Source organism: Protopterus annectens, chromosome 4.part0 (genome assembly GCF_019279795.1).
Source record: "Protopterus annectens isolate FY-2018-M chromosome 4.part0, PAN1.0, whole genome shotgun sequence".
Lineage (NCBI taxonomy): Eukaryota > Metazoa > Chordata > Ceratodontiformes > Protopteridae > Protopterus > Protopterus annectens.
Window position 1 is genome coordinate 1,312,830,925 of NC_056733.1, and position 6,202 is coordinate 1,312,837,126.

Here is a 6,202-nt window from a genome sequence, read left to right on the forward strand (position 1 = left end):
TGCACTATCAGAGATAATGTCCAGCTGGTGAACAAGAAAGAGACAAAGGGAAGTATTAAAGAAGACATGCACCCATTGTATTCGAACTAATCTAAGAGCCTTGAATTGGCTACATCCTCGGAAGGACATTGTGACCGACCAGGTGCTTTGCAAGGCTGTAATATTCTCATGGGAAAAAGATTTTAAAAACACCATCTCAGCACTTTTCATAAGTTACTATGATGTAAAGACCCTGTCACTGACCACGTCAGTGAGGTGGGCAAAAGCTGATAGTAAAACCTATAAAATGTAATATGTTTCACTAATAAAACTAGACAAAATTCTGTACAAGTTTGTGTATGGTTTTTTGCCTCCTAATGTACATTAGAGTAGTTGTAAATTAGATACTTGAGTCTCCTGCATTACTGTTTGTTATTGACTGACATTGTTTTTAAATGCCAAATGATTTTTACAGTCTGACTTTAACAAATTTATTTAACAGAGTGCCTTAAAATAAATTCAGACCCTGCAGCTGTGCATCCCATTAAGAGGATATTAGTACTCTATGCTACCACTAAACACTATGGATTCTTTTACCACTATTACCCAGGTATTAACAAAAAAAAAATGAAAGTAATAGTGGGGGAAAGTTGTCAAGCCCAACATCTTTGACACAGAATGCAGCAGCATTAATGCACTATGTTAAGTCATCTAGTAGTGCAACAAGGATTTTTTTTATGTAATAAGTATGAAACTCTTAACTCTGGCATTATTTAGTGATTGCAACAGACTGTGCATTATGAGGGACAGGGCACATATAAGAGGTAATAGTGGAAGCATCCTGTATGGGATTGTTGTGTGTCCATGATGGGGAAGCTTCAAAACAAAGCCAAGAGCAAACATAGATAATTCCAAGGAGAATGTTTTAAACATGGCTTGGAGTCACTGAAACAGTTACTAGAACAACACGTTTAGCATCACAATGCACTTTACAAACACTAAGGGAGAATGAAACTCTAATGTCTGCCATTACTGACTAACTGTAGGGATCCTTAACTTACAAGGACAGGAACAAAAAATATGAAGAGACACTGGGGATGTTATTTCAAGTCAGGGACATGTCAGAGGTATGTTGGAGGGAGTGAGTGTGTGTTTGTGTGTGTGTGTGTGTGTGTGTGTGTGTGTGTGTGTGTGTGTGTGTGTGTGTGTGTGTGTATGTGTGTGTTGGTGGGGTGAATAAGGGCAGATACTGTGCCCTCATGGTGCATGGACCAGCAGCATTAACTAACGTAGGAAATTGCTAATTTGTACTTATGGTAGTTATAACTGATTCCATGCCATACAAATGAGCTGATAATTAACTCATTCCTCATTGTGGATAATGTGTCTTTGAACTGCATTTCTGCACATTGTGTAAAGATCCCCTTTTGGCTGCAGCTGTTAATACCAGCTGTGTTTTTTTTTTCTGAATCCCTAGGAATGAGTGCATCTTCACTGTGTGCACATAGTTTAAGATATTACACAGTGAAGACTTTAGCTTGGCTAGCTCTTTATTGTGTTTTTTACTGCATGGTTTGTCGGTGTGACCTATTATGCCCTTTACATTACAGAGAAATAATTATAGCTAGACAAATATATGTGATCAGTCCTAAAACTGGCTAAACATTTAGCACATATCAATGACATAAAAAGAGAAAAACTTCAGAAAATATACAAAAATGTGCAATAGATTGATTTGTGAGGAGAAACAGGCTAAAGTAAGAGAGAAGGGGATGCAGACCAGGAAAGAAATGGGATGCTGGAGAGTGCCATTTGTTGCAAGATATACCATATGGGTAATTGAGGAGAGCCAGCAGATAGCAGGAAAGAGAATGGTAGTACAGTGGGATAGGAGCATAGGAGGAAATATAGCAAAGACTGGTATAAGAAGGAGGACGTTGAGAGAAAGAAGCAAAAAATGAAGCCCAAGAGGTAAAATAAGTTATTCAGTATAATGGTACAAACTGAGGAAAGACAGCTTAGAGTCAGAGGAGGAGAAGGTGGATTTGAAAGAAAGATGAATAGCTAAAGAGGAGCACAGTGGAAGAAACCTTCTGTAAAACAGGAAAAAACATTACAAAATATTGTGTACAGGAAATTAAATAAGGAAGAGAGGCAATAATTTAGTCAACAGGTGAGTAGGTCTGAGAGAACAATTGACAGCAAGTGCGATTCATAAAGATGAGGGGGAAGAGGAAGTGGAAGAGGTAAACAAAATCAAGAGGAAACAGAAAGAGATTGAAAAATGGGAAACAGTTGAGGCCGAATGGAAGACATGCTAAGAATGGCATAGAAATTTAAATTTTGGATCCATGTGTGGAATCAGTAATACTGCACTGATGGTACAAAAGCACATTATCATACAATACAGGGAAAGAGCAGGAAGACTTGGGATGTTGGAAAGGTAGAAAAATTGGAAATGGGATAATATACATGTACTGGAAAAGTGGATTAGTACAAAAGATATGTGAGGAGGTATTAAGGCTGGACTAAAATCTGGAGAATTAACCTGGTAAAAAGATAACTGCTATACTGGTTCTACAGAAGGTGCAGGTAGGAGCCACTCAAAGAATGTCTAAGGTGGCAAATATAATTATGGCAATGGAAGTGAAAAAATATATAGTGTAAAGGGGGGACCACCAGGATATCATGGATTCAACATAAAGAGTGGTGATATCAGAACAATAAAAAGAGTGACAGGGAAACAACTGGAATTAAAAGAGCTCTTAAAGACTGAACAATGGGGGGGAAAATGGAGAAAAAGGTGTAGCAAATAAATAAAGAAGCTCAAAGAACTGGTTAGGCAGGATGCAGGTGAAAGACAGAGAGGGAAGGGGAACCACCAAGAAGAATTGGACGGATGAAGAGACTACTTGTTTTATTGGAAAGCAACAGCTGAAATACTGTGACTGTATACAATGCATCTGTTATTAAAGCTCGGAATATCAATATGTAGAAGAATTACTTGATGAGTCGTGCATATTGTCTTTGCATGAGTTTTACCTATAGAAGGTAGGAAGATGATGAGTTTTGAATTAAAAGTAAGAAGTTCAAGTGCTAATTTCAAATATTTTTTGCAGTTCTAAAGTGATGGGAGATGCCATTTTACCTGAAAATGTTTGAAAATATGGGTTAAAGTAAAGAATATGAATTGTAATATAAGTTTTCATGAACACTGGGAAGAAACCATCAAAGTCTTCCACAGTAGGAAATCTATTTTAGTAGCTTGTTAAAAATGTTCAGCAAAAAAGATGAAATCAAAAGGATAATATGGCCCCAAAACAAGATAAGAGAGTGAGAATTTTTATGTAAAAGTGGTAAGCCTATTCTAGCGAAAACTATATATATCTATATCCATCTATATGTATATATATATATATATATATATATATATATATATATATATATATATATATGGGTCTACTTCGTAAGAATGAAAGACCACAACACCGAGACCAGAATTATGAAAGCCCAGAACACCGAAAACCGTGTAACTGCAAAGCACACACAAACACACACACAACTTCCCCAAACTACCAAACACACAACCCTACACTAGAGATAGGCAGGGGGGCAAGCCCCCCTGCACCCCCCACACCCCCCTACTTTAATATTCTAACTCCAAGATCGCACAAACAGACACACATGGCAAACTCACACCCACGCATTACAGTCCCTCACATACATACCACAGTCACAACACACACTTACACACAGCAATACCCCTCACAAATACACTTACACATACATACTTATCTACAGCAGAACACCAAAAGCGCTAAATCAAAATCCTGTAATATCGGGATTTTGAATTTTGCACTTTTCGGTGTTCCGGGGTTTCGTCCTTCTGGTTTCGGTGATGTGGAATTCGGTGTTGTGGTCTTTCATTCTTATGAATTAGACCCATATATATATATATCTATATATATATATATATATATATATATATATGTGTGTGTGTATATATATATATGTGTGTGTATATATATATATATATATATATATGTGTGTATATATATATATATATATATATATACACACATATATATATATATATATATATATATATATATACATATATACATATATATATATATATATATATATATATATATATATATATATATATATATATATATATATATGTGTGTGTGTGTGTGTGTGTGTGTGTGTGTGGTGTGTGTGTCCTTCAAAACATGTAAAACCCATTACATCTAATTTCATAACATTGAGACCAGAACATCTAAAACTCAAAACGTCTAAAACCCATAACATTGAATTTTATAACATCTAACAGCACAAATCACATGAAAATAACATCCCCTCCAGATATAATGACATATAAGGACACCAAACTACCAAACACGCTTTTTACTACAGAGGGGCTTGATACAGTGGGGTTAGGAAATTATCTTTTTCCCACTGTAGTGCGATCTTGGAGTTGGTATATTTAATTTACTGGGGGTGTGAGGGATGCAGGAGGGCTTGCCTCCCTGCAGAAACATAGTAAAAAGGTGTGCTTGGTAGTTTGGTGTCATTATATGTGGAGGGGATGTTATTTTCTTGTGATTTGTAGTGTTAGATGTTATGAAATTCAATGTTATGGGTTTTAGATGTTTTGGGTTTTAGATAGTCTGGTCTCAGTGTTATGAAATTAGATGTTATGGATTTTAGACAGGGGTGCTGGAAGCTGTTAAAAACTGGGGGGGGGGGTGACAGGGGCACTTGGTGAACTAAAAAGGGTAATTGTTTTATAACTATTTGCTACCACAACATAGGTTCACTTGGAGGACATTTTAAGCTTAGTCAATTATTTTTTGGTGCTTGAATTAACATTTTCTGATTGGTCTTAGCTATCCCCATGGCTGATAACTGTATATTAGCCCTAGTGAGAACAACTGTGATCATACCATAGATAATTTGAGGGGGCCATGTAACAGATGCAGCATTTAGGAACTGCCTCTATCCATTAGTGGCATGAGGGGTAATCCTGCAGTACATTTTCTATTACCCATCCTTAGATCCAAGTTGCATTTGAATATGAATGGATGAGCTTTGCTTTATTTTTATGGATAGTCTGTTTTGGAACAGTGGTAGCCTCTGTGATATATATTCATCTCGCCACAACATTCAGTTTAGATACCTGGACTGAGTATTTCTAATGCCATTTGACTTGCTGATGTTCAGTATGTCCATCTGTATTATGTCGGAGGATGCTTTGTATGCAAGACATGTCACCTCTAAGCACTCTGTAGGATACTGAGTATAGTAATAAATCTTTGAGGTGGCCCATGCAAGACCTATTGTTTATGACTTCTATCCTTTTAGCAAGGTATCTCTGAAGGTATTCCATTTGTTGCATGGGGCTGGACAGATACATGCCAAAGTGGGCATTTTACAAAATGACTGACATAATGAGAGCTTTGTAAAGGGGGACAACAACATCTCTAGATCTAGTCACAATCAATTTGTTTATAAGCTGTGCAATATAGAAAGGCTTTCTTATGACTCTGGGCACATGTTGGTCAAAAGTTAGGTCACTGTACACACAAGTTCCCAAATGTCAAACAATTGGATCAGTTTTCAGAAGGCATTGTCATGATTTTGACACCAGTTATTATTTGTGAGAAACCTTCCTGCATGATGGTTAAGTCATTTGGGGATTCAATAACTTTTCCTAGCTTGCAGCCATCTCAGACTTAGCTGGTCAAAGCTCTTTGGTATTTCCTTTTACTTTTGAGATGTATATGCCAAACAGAAAAAGTCTCAACACCAAACCCTGGGAGACTCCATTGGTGACTGGTCTCTTCCCCTGTTTTGATCTCCTGCATCCTGTGAGCCAAGTTGGCAATGCAGCTGGTGATCGATGTAAGTGTTTGCTCCTACATTATTCATCTTTTGTACTACACCTGAGTAGGGGATTGTGTCAAAAGGCTTGGTCAGGTCAAGGTAATGTGGTGTGAACTGTTTTACCTTCATCCATTGCTTTGGTAACATGAGTAAAGCTTAAAATTTACCAATGATTTTGAGCCTTTCACACTTTCCTCTGGGGTGTTCTCAAACATTTTTAGGGCCATGCATACATGTATGCATTCCTTGATTCACCTTCCTGATTGTATTAAATTATATTCCTTGTATAATACAGCACACTTGTTAGACGTAAGTTAGCGCACATTTTAAATTT